The 19,028-nt window shown below is 38.3% G+C and overlaps 1 protein-coding gene across 4 annotated transcripts in view; it reads left to right on the top strand.

Moving 5' to 3' along the window:
* The window catches only part of NCALD (neurocalcin delta), a 467,458-nt gene that overhangs the window by 232,991 nt on the left and 215,439 nt on the right, over positions 1-19,028 (top strand). For 2 of the 4 annotated variants that reach the window (XM_039464488.2, XM_074386988.1), the window contains exon 3: positions 15,316-15,402. The exons of the other annotated variants lie outside the window; for them this stretch is intronic. The gene's annotated coding sequence lies outside the window, so the exon portion shown is untranslated. The remainder of the gene's footprint in view (positions 1-15,315; positions 15,403-19,028) is intronic. 4 annotated transcript variants of the gene reach the window in all.

Genomic DNA, 19,028 nt, shown 5'->3' with positions numbered 1-19,028 from the left:
TGGGTTGGAAATAATGTTCTATTGCCTCCTGTCCAGTCCTCTCTGTGGGTTGTCATGAGAATTAAATGAAATGATGGATACAAAGTCCTTTAGCATAGTGCACCTAGGCACTTAGTAGGAATTTAATAAAATATGAGTTCCTGTCTCTGTTTAACATATCCTTATTCATATCTCTAGAAGTGACTCTAGAGAGCATAGCATAAGAGTGTCTACACACTTCAAATTTACCTGTGTCCTGGGTAGATCCAAGTAAGTGAAAATGGTATCAAAGTAGGCAGGAGGAAAGATCTAGTCCGAAGGCAATGTGAAATAGCTGCATGTCATTCTTCGAAATGAGCATGGATGTTGACAATGCAGAGGGTGTAGCAGGGCTGAGACTAGAGAAGGTAAGACATTTGCTTTTGTGCAAAATTAGAAGGTGTGAAAAACTCCATCATCAACATAAATAGCACTTAGCGCAATATTTTTTAAATATCAAAATGAATGCAAAGCAGCCATGATGGACAAAAGAGCAACGTTTTAAATAAAGACAGGATCAGTAACAGTGCTGTGCAGAGTCACGTTGGAACCCAGGGCAAAGGAAAAAAATCAGTAATAGTGATCCTGTCTTAATTTAAAATGTTGATCTTTTATTAATCATAAACGTCTTCATTCATTTTTACTTTCTTTAAAACATTGCATTAAAATATTATTTATGTTGATTAATGCTTTTGTGGCACCACCTTAAATCTTGTGCTGAAGGCAAGTACACTGCCCCCCTATCTGGCCTCTCCATGCCCTTGCCCTGCGATGATGTCCACTGGGCTGGGGCCTTCAAATATCCACTCCTTATTTTTTCCTGACTCACTCTGGAGTCCTGAGTTTAGCTTAGGTATATTCTTGTGAAAAGACTATACCAACTGAAATTCTGATGTTTTCCCCAATCAGTTGACTGCAGTGAAAGGTATAGTTTGGAAGGAAAACAAAGTAAATCATTCATCAGAAGTTTGGCTTAGGTTGGGGTCAGCAAGCGGTGGCTGGCATCCTGGCTGGCTGTTTTACAGATAAAGTTTTATAGGCACACAGTCCCGCTCATTTGTTTTTGTGTCAACCATGGTCCTTTCTGTGCCACGATGGCAGAGTTGAGTCATTGCAACCAGAGACCATACGGTATGCAAAGCCAAAAATATTTAGCATGTGATCTGTTGCAGAAAGAGGTTTCACCCTTCTGATTTAGGTTGTTAAAGCACTCGCATGTTCTTGGATCAGAATATGGTTTTGGCAGTGGTTTAGAACTTCCAGTTGTTTGGAGATTTACATATCAAAAAATTCAAGGATGTCTACAAAAATCATCTGTAAAAAGTGAGGGAAATGGGGAAGGGATTAGAGTTCCAAAAGAAATCGAGAGAAGCAGTGGGTGTTGTCTGTGTCTGTTCCTGCCCTGTAGAGTCCCATCAGGACCCAGTTGTGACTTGACATTATAGAGATATTAGATACTTGCATGAACGTGACGTCACCCATAATTGATGGTAAGCAAACAATGAGTTTGTAAAAAACTGCATTCATTTGCATAAATGAATCACATAAATGATTCATGGATTTAATTACTTCATTCTGTTAATGTGGTCAATTTCAATCTAACTTACTCCACTAATTCAGCAAGCATTTATGGAGCATCTATTTGTGCAGAAACTGTATGAGTCACCTTCAGAGTGTCAGTCTACATCTGAGTGTCAGCAGATAGGGATAGGGAGACCCTGGAATCATATTCTGATGCTCCTTGAATTTTGGGTACATAGAGGAGACCGCAGGGAGAGAAGAGGAGAAAGAAGGCTCATTGAAGGCTCTGGATGCTGGCTAAGAAGCTTCAACTTTACCCAGTAGCCAATCAGAAACTTCCTTGATCAAGGGAGTGGCATGGCCACATCTGGACTTTAATTAGGATGTTCACTGAGTGGTGGTGTGTGGAAGAGTGGAGGGTAGATGGAAGTAGAAGTTGGAGGACTAGTTAGAAGGCAATTTAAATAGTGTGGGATGATTTGTAGACATAGAGAAATGACAAAGGCCCCAAGTCAGTGGCATCCATGAAAATGGAATAAAAGACATCTGAGAGTGTTGATTAGCATAAAACCAATTAAGTGTTTAGCCACTTACTGATGTTGGCCTCCTAATTTGGAGTTGAAGTGATTGGGAGGCTAGAGAAGATATTAAAAGAAATAGTTCAGATAGAAAAGCAAGTGGGAGGTCAAAAATACTCTGGGGAAACAGAAATGCACCAGTCAGATGAAAGGGTGGGGGGAATTGGTGCTAGAGATAAAGATTTGGGAATTATCTGAGAAAAGATAACCATAGGACCCATGGGCATAGAAAGCATCAACAAGGGAAGAAGTTAGAGAATGGAGATGAGCTCTGAAGAAACAACTACGGTAGGATTGTCAGATTTTAAAAAACAGGAAGCTCAGTTAACATTGAATTTCGGATCAACAAAGAATAAAGTTTTAGTATAAGTGTGTTCCATGCCATATAAAAATTATTCATTTTGAGCTGTAATTTAAATTTAATTGAGCTTTCTATATCTTTATTTGCTAAATGTGGCCACCTCTGATTGTGGGGATTACTCTCATTTTTGGAATGGGCAAAAGAGGAGGAAATTGGAAGAGTCTAGGAATGGACAGATAGATCCCAGGAACACCAGGATGTTGTACTATCACAGAATCAAAGGGCAGAGTGAGTTTCTGAAGGGTGGAACAGAAAAGTCAAAGCCATTGCATTTGGCAGCCTGGAAATCAGTAGGGACCTTGCAGGAGGCAGATAGAGACCTGGTTGCAATAGGTTGAGTAATAAAGGAAGAGTGATGAAAATAATCAGTTAGACCCTTCTTCTGGGATGCATGATGGAGAAGAGGAGAGAGAGAAAATTGTAAAGGGTACTAAAATAGAAGGAACACAGAGGCCAAGGCTGTTTTCCAGCTTTGGGGAAGGATCCCAGAGAGAGGGCATCCAGAAGATGTAAGAGGGGTGGTGGTGAAGGGATAGAGCGAGATGTGGATGATGCTAGAGGGGAGATCAGGATATAAATGGAGGGATTAACCTTTCCCTGGAGGATGCTTCCTCTATTGGAGTCACGAAAGAAGCAAGGGGGAGATGGGAAAAGATGTGATGATTTTGAGAGTAGGGAAGGCAGGCCTTTTATTTCTTTTTGTTGTCAGACTGTGCTATGAGAGTTCATGTTATGAAGGAGGGATTAAGGGAGCAGGAGGGGAAAACTCAGGCTCAGAATACTTCCTCTTTGCTGATTGCACAGGACAGATATGAAGAGCTCAGAGGTGCTAATAATTCATCTAACTGGGAACAATTTATTTTCCTCATCTTGTCTCTTCTTCCAGCTCCAGAGATCCCTATCGATTCACAGCATAGCTGAATTACTCACCAGGGAAGGGAAAATAACAGAAACAGAATGGAACAGGCTTGCTGTCCTTTATTTTGTTCAACCAGGAGACTCTGGCCTCAAAAGGATCAGGGCCATTTAGGCTCATCCCTAGTCCTACAGGAGCACAGGAGGAATGTACAGCAGGAGGCATTTTGGGGAATGTGTGGAATTCCTAGTCTGGAGTTTCTGGCCACCATGCAGATTGTGTCATGTGGGGTTAATGGCTTTGCCATGTCACACCCGGCATACCAGGGACTCACAGATACACAGGAGACACACACTAACCCCAGCTAACCTTCTGTCTTCTAGAAGCTGAGGTCAAAGGCAGCCAGGTTATCCCGCAAGTGGGAGAGGATGAGACTGAGGAACAAAACAGCTTGCAATCTCTTAGCGGCTTTTCCTCTCTGCCGGTAAAGAGCAGGGATGCCTTTGCAGCGCAGGGAGGAGCCATTTGCAGAGCTGAGGAAGCCTGGGAAGGCTGAGAGAGAGAGAGAGTTATTTCAGGGAGGAGGTGGAGGAGTGCTGTCTGCCTAGGGAAGCTCTTCAGTACCTCCACCTCCAGAGAACAGCAACATTTCCAACTTCCCTACAGCCCTCTTTCTCCTCCTCACTCCCTCCTTCAACACAAAAGCACAAATGCAGTTCCTAAAAGTAGGCCGGGCGCGGTGGCTCATGCCTGTAATCCCAGCACTTTGGGAGGCAGAGGCCGGCAGATCACGAAGTCAGGAGATCCGAGACCATCCTGGTCAACATTGTGGAACCCTGTCTCAAAAATACAAAAATCAGCTGGACAGGGTGGCGCTCACCTGTAGTCCCAGCTACTTGGGGGTCTGAGGCAGGAGAATCTTTTGAATCCAGGAGGTGGAGGTTGCAGTGAGCCGAGATTGTGCCACTGCACTCCAGCCTGGCGACACAGCAAGATTCTGTCTCAAAAAAAAAAAAAAAAAAAAAAAATTCCTAAAAGTAAACCACTGCTGTCTAGTTATTTTTAGTATTTGCTATTAGTATTTATCAAACCGTTAAGTGTTAATTTGTCCACCCACTCGTTTCTCTTCCTGCCTCCATGTGTTGGGCTTGGGATGGAAGGAACACAAATAAGAAGCAGCTGGTGACCTCACAGAACTATGTCCTGGAGAGTGGAGGCTGTGGACCTTTAAAATAGATCTTCTCCACTCCTGCCTTGCAGAGAAGAAATGGTCTCTATGCTGTTAGACTTGGAGAGCAACACAGGTGTTGGTGCAAGTGAACCCATTATTAGAATACCTAGGTGGTGTTTAGTTAGATCGGGGGCCCTGGTGGAAGAACTGGGTCAGGGAATCCGCACATGTGCACAATGTCATAATGCAAGCAAAAATGGGTCAGAGGCCAGGTAAACAGGCAGAAATTAGGAGAAAGCACATGCTTGGAGAGAGAAAAGTATAAAAAGCCACGCAATCAGTCATGGATTTGAGAGCTGAAGGTTGAGTGTAAGATGAGTAGGGCTGGCACTGAAAAGGCCGGAGGAGGAAAGCTCTGCAGCACTCCGATAAGCTACGGCTTAATGCTGCAACGCGGCTTCTTCCTGCCTCGGCTGTCTGTCCAGTCACCTGGAGGCAGCCTTGCCCAGAGCAGCCACATTGCTCTGCAGAGGAACTCCAGGACATGTTCTAACAGAGGGCTGTTGAATGGAAGCAGGACCATTCCAAATATGTGTCACATCAGCCTGCATGGTTATTGAACCCGTGGCTACCCCATGAATTTATTCATTTCTTAGGAAGCAGAAAGAAATTGTTTCCTTTTGCTACTTCAAAATATGTATTGGCTTCCGTTTTGAATTCTTTTCTTACTTTATTATTTTTTTCCAGTTTATAGGAAAACATGAAGTAAAAAACTCAGTGGATGGGCTAACATGAGAATGGAGTGGATGGAGGAAAGAATCAGGGAACTTGTAAATAGAATAATAGAAATTACCCTATCTTAAGAAAACATAAATAGGCTGAAGGAAAAAAAAGGGCAGGGATCTTTGATGTTATAAAAATTACCTAATGTGTGTCATCAAGAGAGAAGAATAGGGTGGGTGCAGTGGCTCATGCCTATAATCCCAGCACTTTGGGAGGCCGAAGTAGGTGGATCACTTGAGTTCAGGAGTTTGAGACCAGCCCAGGCAACATGGTGAAACCCCATCTCTACTGCAAATACAAAAATTATCAAGGCATGGTGGTGTGCTCCTGTAATCCAAGCTACTCGGGAGGCTGAGGCAGGAGAATCACTTGAGCCCAGGAGGCAGAGGAGTTGAAATCACGCCATTGCACTCCAGCCTAGGCAACAAGAGTGAGATTTCCATCTCAAAAAAAATAAAAAAAGGAAAGAATAATTCAAAGAAGCAAAACAGGATAAATACAATAAACTTTCCTTCTCTTCTTAAATTTTATAAATTATATTTCATAGTTAAAGTGAAAATAGGCCAAGCACGGTGCCTCATGCCTGTAATCCCAGCACTTTGGGAGGCCGAGACAGGCAGACCACAAAATCAGGAGTTCAAGACTAGCCTGGCCAACTTGGTGAAACCCTGTCTCTACTAAAAATATAAAAATTAGCCAGATGTGGAGGCGGGAGCCTATAATCCCAGCTACTGCTCAAGAGGCTGAGGCAGGAGAATGGGTTGAACCTGGGAGATGGAGGTTGCAGTGAGCAGAGATCACGCCAGTGCACTCCAGCCTGGGTGACCCAGCAAGACTCCATCTTGGGAAAAAAAAAAAAAAAAAAAGCAAAAAATAACACTATCTGATGTAGTTCTTGATGTATATAAATAAATATTTAAGAAAATTATTTTATAAGTAAAGAAGAATAAAGAAATGTAAAGGGAGATAAGAATTCTACCAACAGACTCAGCTAAATTGTGTATATTTATTGTAATAAGGAGAACAACCACTGAAAAACCCATACAAAGATACCTGAAACACTATAGAGAAATAAAAATGAAGTTTTTAAAAAGTCCTAAATAACCACAGTAAGTTTAGAAAATCAAAATAAAGGAAGAAAAGTAGAGAACAAACAGGACGCAACAAAAATGGCAGATATGAGCCCAAATGTGTCAATAATTACATTGACTATAAATGGCCTAAATATACAAATGAAAGATAATGATTGATATAATGGGTAAAAAAAAAAAAAAAAAAAATCCAACTTTATACTGTTTATAGGAAAAGTCCCTTCAGATGTAACTATATAAGAACATAAAAATTATAGAATGAAAAAAATCTCTTAATGTACATATTAATCCAAAAAAGCAGGAATAGCTATATTAATGTTAAAGAAGACTTTAGAGAAAAGAAAATTACCAGGGACAGAGAGGGACTTATATAATGATAAAGGGGCCAATCTATCAAAGAGATATAGCAAGCATACCTATTTTGCATGTAAACTCTAAATATATACCCCAAAAAAGTGAGTTGCAAAATTTGTGAAACAAAATTGATAGAACTGAAAAAAGAAATAGACAAATCCATAATTAGAGTTAAAAACCTCAACACACCTCTCTCAATAATTGATAGACCAACCAGACAGAAAACCAGCAAGCAGAGAAGACAACAACATTATCAATCACCTGGATTTAATTTACATTTATACAATCCACCCAACAACAGAAGAATTGACTAACAAAATATATTCCAAAATATACTATAAATCATAAAAAAAACCTCAACAAGTTTAAGGGAATTGAAATTATACAGAGTATATTCTCTGGCTATAATCAAATCAAATCAAATCAAATCAAATCAAATCAAATCAAATCCTTGGCTAGCTATCCCTAACAGAAAGAAGGTAGGAAATTCTCCAAACAGTTGGAACTAAACAACAAACTTTCAAGTAGAATCTGTAGATTAAAAAAAGTTTCAAGGAAATTTAAAAAATAAATAAAAGTGAATAAAAATGAAAATACAACATCAAAATTTGTGTAACTCAGCTAAAGCAGTTCTGAGAGGAAAATTTATAGCACTAATACAATGCTTGCATTCAAAAACAGGAAAGTCTCAAGTCAATAATCGGAACTCCTATCTCAAGAAACTAGTTTTTCGAGAAACTAGAAAAAGACTCAAATAAACCCAAAGCAAACATAAGAAAGAATATAATAAAAATAAAAACAGAAATTAATACAACTACAAAGAGAAAAACAATAAAGAAAAAAATAAAACAAAAAGCTAGTTCTTTGAAAAGCTCAATAAAATCAATAAACTTCCAGCAACACTGACAAAGAAGAAAGAGAGAAGGCACATATTGCCAATATCTGGAATTAAAAAGGGGACATCACTACAGACCTGCAGAAATCAATGGGAATAATAAGGACATACTACAAATAACTCTACATGTGTAAGTTTGACAACTTACATGAAATGAAGCAATTTTCCAGAAAGCACAAACTACCACAATTCATACAATATAAAAAAGAAAATTCTGATAGTCTTATAACTGAGGAAATTGAATTAGTAATTTAGAAACTTCCAAACAAAGTTTCAGGCCCAGATGATTTCACTAGAAACTTCTATAAAACATTTAATTAATACCAATTCTCTACAACCTCTTCTAGAAAATAAAAGATGAGAAAATATTTCCCAATTAATTTTATGAAGCTGGTATTATTCCGATACCAAAACCAGAAAAAGTGCAATAAAAGAAAACTAGAGACTAACTACTCTTATGAAGATAGATGTGAGAATCCTTAAAATATTAGTAAACAGTGTTCAGTAATATATAAAAGTAATTATATGTCATAACCAAGGGTGCTTTATTCTAGGGGTGCAAGAATGGTTTTATATTTGAAAATCCTCAATGTAATTCACTATATATACAGTCTAAAGAAAAAATCACAATCATACTAATTGATGTACAGAAACCATTTGACAAAATTAAACAATAATTCATGGCAAAAACTCTCAGAAAAATAAGAATAGAGGCTGGGCGTGGTGGCTCAAGCCTGTAATCCTAGCACTTTAGGAGGCCGAGGTGGGTGGATCATGAGGTCAAGAGATCAAGACCATCCCGGTCAACATAGTGAAACCCCGTCTCTCCTAAAAATAAAAAAAATTAGCTGGGCATGGTGGCGCGTGCCTGTAATCCCAGCTACTCAGGAGGCTGAGGAAGGAGAATTGCCTGAACCCAGGAGGCGGAGGTTGTGGTGAGCTGAGATCGCGCCATTGCACTCCAGCCTGGGTAACAAGAGCGAAACTCCTTCCCCCCGCTCCCCCCAAAAAGAATAGAGGGAATCTTCCTCAAATTAATAAAGAGTATCTATAAAAACACCAATAGCTAACATTGTACTTAATAGTAAAACATTGAATTCTTTCTCCAGAAGATCAGATAAGGATGACTGCTCTCACCACTCCTATTCAACATAGTTCTGAAAATTCTACATGGTGCAATAAAGTAAGAAGAGCAAATAAAAGCCATACAAATCAGAAAGGAAGAAATAAAACCATTCCTATTTGCAGGTGACATGATTGTCTACTAGAAAAATTCAACGGAATCTACAAAAAATCCTCCTGGAACTAATAAATGAGTTTAGCTAGGTTTCAGAAGATAAACATATAAAAATAAATTGTTCTTTTATATACTAGCAATGTACATATGAATATTTAAGTTAATTATACAATATCATTTACAATCTCTTGAAAACATATGGAATACATATATATATATATAATTAAACATTTACAGGATTTGTATGCTGGTAACTACAAAATGCCAATAGAATCAATCAAAGAGTATCTAAATAATAGAGAAGTGTAGATTGCATTTGTGTTTGTGGATTGAAAGAGTCAACTTAGTAAAGATGTCAACTCTCCCCCAAATGATATTCAGATTCTGGTTTAATGAAATTCTTATAAAAATCCCAACAAGAATTTTGGAGACATGTACAAAATTATTTTAAAATTTATATGAAAAAGTAAAGCAACTAGAATGTCTAAAATAATTTCAAAAAAGAAAGAGAGAAATCACTGAACCTAATTAATTTCAAAATGAGTATAGCTACCATAGTCAAGACTGTGTGGAATTAGCAAAAGAGATCGACCATAGGACAGAAGAGAGAACCTGAAAACAGTCACATATACATCACCGCACAACCTAAAAACCAATTCAAAATGAACCATACATTTAAAATAAAACATAAAACTAGAAAACTTTTAAAAGAATACACACCAGAAAATCTTCAGTACCTATTGACTGTGTGAAGAGTTCCTAAACACGATATTGTAGCATGATCTATAAAAGGGAAAAAAAACCCAATAAATTAGACTTCATCCAAATGTAGAATGTTTGTTCTATGAAGAACTCTGTTAGAAGGATGAAAAAAGCTATAGACTAGGAGAAAATATTTGCAAAACACCTCTCTAGATTAGACTAAAGACCTCAAAAGTCAACAATTTTTTTAAAAAACCAAAAATCCAATGAGGAAATAGGCAAAAGATATATCTTACTCTGAAGTATACTTAGATAGCAAATAAACTCATGAAAAGATGTTCAGCATCCCTAGCTACTGGGGGAATGCAAATAAATGCCATTATGAGAGCACCACACACCTATAAGAACAGCTAAAATAAAAATAGTGATAATGCCTGTATTTTTGTCTGTTCTCACACTGCTAATAAAGACATACCTGAGACTGGGCAATTTATAAAGGAAACAGGTTTAATTGATTCACAGTTGGGCATGACTAGAGAGGCCTCAGGAAATGTACAATCATGGTAGAAGGGAAAGCAAGCATGTCCTTCTTCACCTGGAAATATTGAGGAGAAGAATGTGTGACCCACAAAGGATGAAGTCCCTGATAAAACCATCAGATCTTGTGATAACTCACTCACTTTCATGAGAACGGCTTGGGAGAACCACCCCTGTGATTTGAGTATTTCCACCTGGTCCCTCCTATGACACATGGGAATTACAGGAGCTACGATTCAAGATGAGATTTGGGTGGGGACACAGCCAAACCATATCAATGCCAAATGCTGGTGAGAATGCCAAAAAAAAAAAAAAAAAAAAAAAAAAAAAAAAAAAAAGAAAAAAAAAAAAGGAAAAGAAAAAAGAAAAAGAAAGAAAAAAACGACAACAAAAAACAAAATTACCATACATTGCTGGAGGTTAAAATGCTAGAGTCATTCTGGAAAATAGTTTGGTAGTTTCTTTAAAACTACACATACATTTACCATGTGACCCAGAATCACCCTCCTAGACACTTATTCCAGAGAAATGAAAACTTATCTACACAAAGCCCATAAATAATTGTTCCTAGCAGCTTTATTTTTAATAGCCCAACACTGGAAACAAACAAAATGTCCTGCAATAGGTGAGTGGTTAAGCAAACTGTGGTACTTTCATACTATGGAATACTACTAAGCAATGAAAAGGAACAAACACCACCAATAATGCAACAACTTGGATGAATTTAAAGGAAATTATGCTAAGTGGAAAAAAACAAAAACAATGTCCAAAGGTCATGTACTATATGATTCTATTTATTAACATTCTAGGAATGACAAAATTATAAAGATGGAGAACAGATAAGTGATTGTCAAGGATAAGGAATGGGGGCCCATGGGGTGGGTATAACTATAAAATGGTAGTAGAATGGAGTTCTGTGTGGTGATGGAACACTTCTGTGTCTTGATTGTAGTGGTGGTAACATAGATATACATGTGTGATAAAATAATATGGAGCTTTAAAAACAATTACATATGGGTTTGCCTCAACGAAAATATTGTTCAGTCTTGCTATTTTTGGACTTATTTTTATGTGAAAAAAGGTGCCATTTGTATGTAGTTGGCTGTTACTTGTTTGCTTTCGTTCATTATGTTTCTAAGGTGTACCCAAGCTGTTGCATGCTGCTGTGGTTTATTGATATTCCATGTTATCTAATATTCCATTTAATGACTGTCACTCAAGTTATTTCCTTGTTCTCCTGTTGATGGACATTTGTGTTAAATCTAGCTTTTTGCTGTTTTGAAAAAAAAAATCAATGTTTGTGCCTGTCTTCTGGGAAAGTATGCAAGAGTTTCTCTGGATGTCTCTGTCTGTACTGGTATAACTAAATACCTGAGACTGGGTAATTTGTAACTAATAGAAATTTATCTCTCATCATTTTGAGGCTGGGAAGTCCAAGATCAAGCTGCAGAAAGTTCCGTGTCTCATGAAGCCTAGTCTCTGCTTCCAAGAGTGTTGTCTCCTCTGGAGGGAATAAATAATGTGTCCTCAACACAGCAGAAGGGCAGAGGGCCAAGGGCACTCCCTTCTACCTGGATCCCTTTTATAAGTATGCTAATCCCATTTGTGAGGGTGGAACCCTCATGGCTTAATCACCATTCCCAAGGCCATATCTCTCTAAACTGTTGTATTGGGGATTCAGTTTTAATATAAATTTTAGAAGGGACACTGTCATTCAAACCATAGAACTAGAGAATATACATAGGAGTGATTTGCTCAGATGGAGGTTATGAGAACATTCAGCTTCATAAGATAAGGTTAAATTGTTCCGAGTGGTTATATCAATTTCTACCCCCACTATCAGTTTAATTTGCATTTTCCTAATTAAAGATGAGATTGCTCATTTTTTCCTGCATCCATTCACCATTCATGTTTTTCTTCTCTGTGATGTGCCTGTCAGATCTGCTGCTCTTTTTTTTTTTCTGTTGTGTTGTCTTTTTATGACTGATATATAATATTTTTTATATAATCTCAACACTGGTGTTTCATTCAAATTTGTCTCACATATTGGTTTGTGTTTTTTCCTTCTTCATTGTACCTTTTGATGAACACAAGCTCTTCATGTTATAGTTGCAAATTTATCAACTCCACTTTCCTTTTATGGTTAACACTTTTGTGCCTTAAGAACTTCTCTCCCATTTTAAGATGAGAAAGATGTTTTTCTGTATTTTCTTCTAAAAGTTTAAAACTTTTACACCGAAATCCTTAATTCCTCTGGAATTAATCTTTGGGTATGGTTCCTCCCTAACTTTTGGCTTAGTTATTCCATACTTCATGAGAACCCTGTTATCTTTTAATAGCCAAGTGGATGAGAAAGTCAAGGAAGGAAACCCTCATCCATGACAAGATGTGGAAAGCTGGCTAATTCCTCCTTAGGTAGCCTTGAAATAAATTTTGGTAAAATGACCTAGCTTTCCCTTGCTGTAGCCAAGGCATTTGCTTTAGAAATGTTGCAAATGTTTGAGTGTCACATGTTAAAAAGGAAAACAAACAAAAAGCAATGAATCCCCTCTCACCATTTGAGCTATGACTCAGATCATTTAAATAAGCTATTTATTGAGGGAAAAAAAGCATGCATTTAAAATGCCTGTTTGTGTATTATTCAGAGTATGGGTTCTGCAATACAGTTTATTGGAAATATCACTGGACAGTGAGTCTAAAGACCTGTGTTTACTGTAATCCCAGCACTTTGGGAGGCTGAGGCGGGTGGATCACGAGGTCGAGAGATCGAGACCATCCCGGTCAACATGGTGAAACCCCGTCTCTACTAAAAATACAAAAAACTAGCTGGGTGTGGTGGCGCATGCCTGTAATTCCAGCTACTCAGGAGGCTGAGGCAGGAGAATTGCCTGAACCCAGGAGGCGGAGGTTGCGGTGAGCCGAGTTCGCGCCATTGCACTCCAGCCTGGGTAACAAGAGCGAAACTCCGTCTCAAAAAAAAAAAAAAAAAAAAAAAAAAGACCTGTGTTTAAGCCTTGATCTGTCATCACCTGGTTGAGCAACCTCTTTGTATCAGTTAGGATTATGTGCAGTGGCCTGTAACAAGAACCCTTCTACAGTGGCTTAACCAAATAGGATTTACTTTTTCTCACCTAACAGCCCAGGGGCAGGCAAGCCAGGCCCAGTGCAATGGCTCCTGCTTTCAGTTTAGGCTTCCTTCACAGCATGTGGCTTTTGTCTTCATGTTTGTGACTTCATGACTGCAAGAGTTAGCTCTTCCTCCAGCTTTGCATCAGAGTTGCAGGCATGATGAAGAGGAAGGGCAAAGAACAAAAAGTGAATGGCAGAGATCTTTGAAAGTGCTTTTCCGGGAGCCCTGCCTGGTAACGTCGGTTTGCATCTCCAGAACCAAAATTGCTCTACTTGCCCATTATTCTTAGCTGAATTTTAACATGGCCAATTTTTGCCCTGGACAAAATCAAGGTTCTGCCAGTTGTCATTGGATAGGCAACTGGCAGTGTCTGTCCCACTGTCTAAGCTTCCAGTGGGGATGCCTGCCCACTACTGACAGGGTTGTTTGCATGACAAAATAGAAGATCAAATGTAAAAGTGCTTCATACAGTGTAAAATGTATTTAATAAACAGAGTGGAAATATTCTGAACTATTTTCTTAAAGAGCAAATCCAATGTTAAGAGAAAGTTCAGGCTGGATATGGTGGTCCATGCCTATAATCTCAGCAATTTGAGAGACCGAGGTGGGAGAATCACTTGTGGTCAGGAGTTTGAGACCAGCCTGGGCAACATAGTGAGTCCTCATCTCTATAAAAAAATTAAAAAGTTAGCCAGGCATGCCTGTAGTCCCAGCTATTCTGGAGGCTGAGGCAGGCTGATTGCCTAAACCCAGAAGTTTGAGGTTACACTGAACTGTGATTGCTCTACTGCACTCCAGCCTGAGTGATAGAGTGAAACTCTGTCTTCCTCCTCTCCCCTGGCAAAAAAAAAAAAAAAAAAAAGAAAAAAAAAGAAAAAAAGAAAAAGAAAAAGAAAAAATAAAGTCCAACTAAAGGTTAGAACCTTGGGTCATTAATATCTTTTGAACTTTCACTCACTCTATTTTGGACATCTGCAGATAACCTGAGTACCAGGGTTTTTATAGATACACGTCCTTAAATATCAGTCTTTAGATTATTGTCAAGTATTTGTTGATCCCCTTCCCCCTTTCTCTTTCCTCTAAGCACCCCCAATGTCTCTCTATGTGATTTTTGTTTGGATTGACCCTGCTTTTACCTCCAGGGTTAAGCCTTGGCTAGTTTAAGCCATTTGACATATGAGATCCCAAAATACAGTGGCCGAGTCAGCAATGGGCCATCAGAATGACCTCAGAACTTTCACCGGGACTGCCATGATGCTGACACTACCCTCTTGGATAATAGACATGTGATCTTGAACTGCTACAGCCATTTTTCTTGCACCAGGAGGGGAGCACTCTGAGGGTGAAGCCAATTGACAAAGAATACCTGTATCAAGAGAATTGCCTAGAATCAAATGATACAACAAACTTCTGGTTTCCCAAAAGCAATCTTACTTCTGAGTTTTTTCCCCCAGCTCAATGAACCAAATATTTCCTTATTTTGTTATTTATTTTTATAAGTGAGTTTGAGCTGGGTTTTCTGTTACTTGTAACCAAAAGATTTCTAAGTGATTGTTTCTATATGTATATTCCATGAAAATTTATATATATATATATATATATATTACATTGTTTTAACATATTATTCTTTTAAATTATATGTTTAAATAATTTATGTATTTAAGTAATATATTTAATATATGTGTATATGTATATATTAATATTTAAATGAGTTTATTCTAAAGTTCCTATCCTTCCTGAATTAAGGCCATAAGGCCTAAATGTTACTAAACATGCCTGTTTCTCCCTGTAATAAATTGCCTGCAGAGCATCTATCTGGAGGAGTTGACAGTGAGATGCTCAGAGCTGATTTCTGCTCTTTGGGGACTGTGCCTGTTACCCTTGGGTTACAAGACTCATTCTTGAGTACTTTGAACCAAAGAGCAATTAGGCTGACACATGTCAGTGTTCTTGTAGGTGTGTTTCCTGTTTCCTGTTTGCGAAGGCAACTACAAAAGGAATAAAAGTGACAGTCTCACCAAAACTTGTACAGAGCTGTCAAATGTTCAAGTACAATATTCACTAACTATGAGTGCTCTCAGTTGCAGGGCATCTGAACTCCTGGTGTTAAAATCTGTTGTGATACTGAGGAAGGCCTCGCGATCCCAGGCACTGAGTGACTGCATACAGTGAGTTAGTTTTTTAGTCTCTTGAAAGGGTTAAGTTGTGTAAATTATGATTCAAAATGCAAAGATGCATCCTAGATAGGTTTCTGTGTGTTTGTATATTTGTATTTGCTAAGTAGAAAAATAAGCTTTGTCATGGGGTAGCCATTTCCATTTTTAACTCTTAATGAATGTGTATGTTACTGAAAAGAAAGCTATGCACCCATTTTAATTTTAAAAAATTCCTATTCTGTTTTCTGGTGACTCTGATTAAATGGAAACCTTATTTAAGTATAAGAGATTTAATAAAACAAAACAAAACAAAACAGGATATATGATAATGAAGTAAAAACCTGGCTTGTTGATTCCTGGAAAAAAGGTAATATATACCCCTCCTTGCTTTCCAAATGGACTCATTTAGTATAGAAAATTGAAGAGGATGTTATGTAGCAAGTAGATGGGATGTTTTCTAATTCAAAAAAGATTCTTTTGAAATTTTATTATAGTATAATTAAGGCAGCAGCACCAGCAATAGTAAATTTCCTGTTAGAATAGGAACATTATTACTTTCCTAATTTGTTGATATGAGTCTCAAAAGCCATCTCATTAAACAGTTAGGAAATTGGCTTTTCAGGAAGGGAAATCTACTGAATTTCTTGGAAACTTTTCAAAATAAGCTAATGGGCCCAGATAAGAGCTAGTGAAGAATTACAGGCAAAGTCATATGGCTTAGACCTCAGTAATATGCTTTGTGCCTGTTTGGAAAAAAGGCAAGAATATTAATCTGATATTTACTTGGTGAAACAGTTGTGTATGAAGACAATAAATGGGGGCAGGGCAGATAAGCTGATATCAAATGAAACTTGAATTTTCTTAGCTCTTTTCATTCCGCTTTTCCCCCATTAAGTCTCTATGGTTTAATTAAGTACTAGCTGAGCAACATGGCTCACCTAGATGTGATAAAAAAGTGAAAGTGAATTTATTTTTATTTTTATTTTTATTTTTATTTTTATTTTTATTTTTATTTTTTTGAGGCAGAGTTTCGCTCTTATCTCCCAGGCTAGAGTGCAATGGCATGACCTCTGCTCACTGCAACCTCCACCTCCCAGGTTCAAGCAATTCTTCTGCCTCAGCCTCCTGAGTAACTGGGATTACAGGCACCTGCCACCATGTGCAGCTAATTTTTGTATTTTTTAATAGAGAGAGAATTTCGCCATGTAGGCCAGGCTTGTCTTGAACTCCTGACCTCAGGTGATCTGCCCACCTCAGCCTCCCAAAGTGCTGGGATTACAGGCGTGAGCCACCATATCTGGCCCAGTGAAAATGTTTTATTCTAAATTTGGTAGGCCAGTCCTTCTAATGAGTCCTACAGAAGAGTAATAAAATTGTTGAGTCATGTTCAATAAAATCTAATGTTTTTTCCCTCGTGGCATTGAGAACTAAGTCTCAGCCCTATTGCGTTTCTCCTGGAGGCCAGGATAGAGTTGTGCATTGTAACTAGTAATGATCAGGCAGTCTAGGAAGCTCCTTCTTCTTGAGATAATTTGGTTGAACTGCTTATGGATATCACAACCCTAGACATGGCAGTAGCCATTGCTTTAGTTCTTTGGCTCTTTCTGACTTCAAGCTAAAGCATAATAGGAAAATGTGTGTTTTTGCCTAAGACAGTACAGCTTGAGTAGGATTTAAGATAAGAACACTTTCCATTGACATGGAGGTGTAGTGAATCAATATGGTGCTATTAGCTCCTAGTCATTTCTGTTCCTCCTGCAGCACGTGGGTCCTTCTCTGTGTTTATTGTCTCACAGGCAAGCAATTCCTTACTAGAGTGAGCTGCAAATAAGCTTGACTTCATCTTTCATTCACATGGAGCAAAGGGAGACCATGAGAGTTCACGCTGCAGGTTTGCAGCATCTGCCAGACCCAAATGAGGATGATTTGGATGAGAAATTGACAGAAAAGCTGTTGGGCCAGTGAAGAAGTCATTCTCTGCTTGACTACAGTGGGCTCGAGAGAGTAGTGAGCAAGACAGGGAAGAGGGTGACCTCTTCAACAGGTGTTCAACTTCCTTAGAATGGCTTTCCGTAAGAATGGCCTGACTTAGCAAATATTGCCCAAATCTTCTGGGCTTTTTGGGATTTTGTTCAAGAATTTCAGACAATTTAGTAAAATTGCCTAGTGGCAGAAGTCCAGATAACCATAGATGGGAAGAATACCTGTGAAGAAATTATTTGAAAGCAAGATATATGAATAGACTCTAGAATTGCAATTATTACTGATTTCCTGTGGGTTGGATATCTCTCTTTAGCCTCCTTGAGCCTGGATTGTTTTTTCTGGGTCCCCAAGAAATCTCTGTTCTTCCCAAGACTCCATGTGACTAGCTTCTCAGTTATAGGATGTTACATGGAATTTCATTTTTTCTGTAGTTCTCTAAGCTAAGGACTTTGTTGCTCCCCTTCTTAAAAGAATGAATGCTGTTTTAGTTCTTTTAGTCTGGGAGATTATTATTCTGTATTTTCAATGTCCTACAAATTCCCCTCTGTCAAAAAACACTGATTTTTGTCAACAGGACACCTTTCATTTAGGAATAATATGGAGAGAGATTATCTCAGAGGCTGACAGCACAAGACACCGAATATTCAGAGGATAATTAAAGTATACTTCCAGATATTTTCAAATATAGCCACAGAGACAAATACTGATCAGCCGAGTAATTGATTCCCTGCCAAGTATTTTCCATCCAGTCATGTTCTTAATGCCAAAACAGCTAATAAATTCGGTGAAAACAAAAACAAAAACAGACTGCTTTTGTATGTAGAAAAAAATAGAAAGAGAGTAGTTTATTTCCCAGGAATTTTGCAACAAATTTTTAGTGTCATATAGACATAAGAGAATGGTGTTTACTGGAGATGAATGATGATTTCAATTAATGAACAAATGTTGATTAAGTAGCTACTAACCTGAGCCCTAGGGATGAATTATGTGCTATAATATGGACTTACATATTTGGTAACAGATTTTGTTTCTAGAAGCATAATTCATTTATTCATTCCGTAAATATATATTGAGCATTTGCTATGTGACAGGCACTGTGTTAGATGGCGGGGATATTAATAGGGACAGGAAGGCATGCAGCTGAGAGGAATGGGGTTGGGAGCAATGTTAATCAAAGAATCACACAAATAAATTTTACAAATGTATTAAGTACCACGGTAGAAAACAACAACAGCAAAAACAAAGAACCATGAAACTATAAAATGCAGGCATCACACCTAGTCTCAGTGGGGATCAGGGAAGGCTTCCCTGCAGAAATCTAGGGAGATAGGCAGAAGAATGGCCATGACAGAGGTTCCAAGGCAGAGAATAGAGTATGGAGCTTACTAAGAACTGAGCCAGAGGTAGTGTTGCTGGAGAGCAAGGTGGGCATCCTATGGGGCAAAGCTAGAGAGGTGGCAGGAGCCAGATCATGAAAGACTTAGTAGAGAATGAATGAGTGAACCAACATGAGTAATTTATTACACTATGGTCTTCTGTAAAAATAAAAGGAGTTTACAATTGTGTAATGACTCTGCTGATAGGGAGAAGATATTCATTTACTCACCCAGCCAATATTCCCAAGACAAAATCCTTGTTCCCATGGATCTTAAATT

The sequence above is a fragment of the Saimiri boliviensis genome, chromosome 15 (assembly GCF_048565385.1).
Source record: "Saimiri boliviensis isolate mSaiBol1 chromosome 15, mSaiBol1.pri, whole genome shotgun sequence".
Classification (NCBI taxonomy): Eukaryota; Metazoa; Chordata; class Mammalia; order Primates; family Cebidae; genus Saimiri; species Saimiri boliviensis.
The sequence above is the reverse complement of the archived record's forward strand: the minus strand, read 5'-3'. Positions and strand labels throughout refer to the sequence as shown.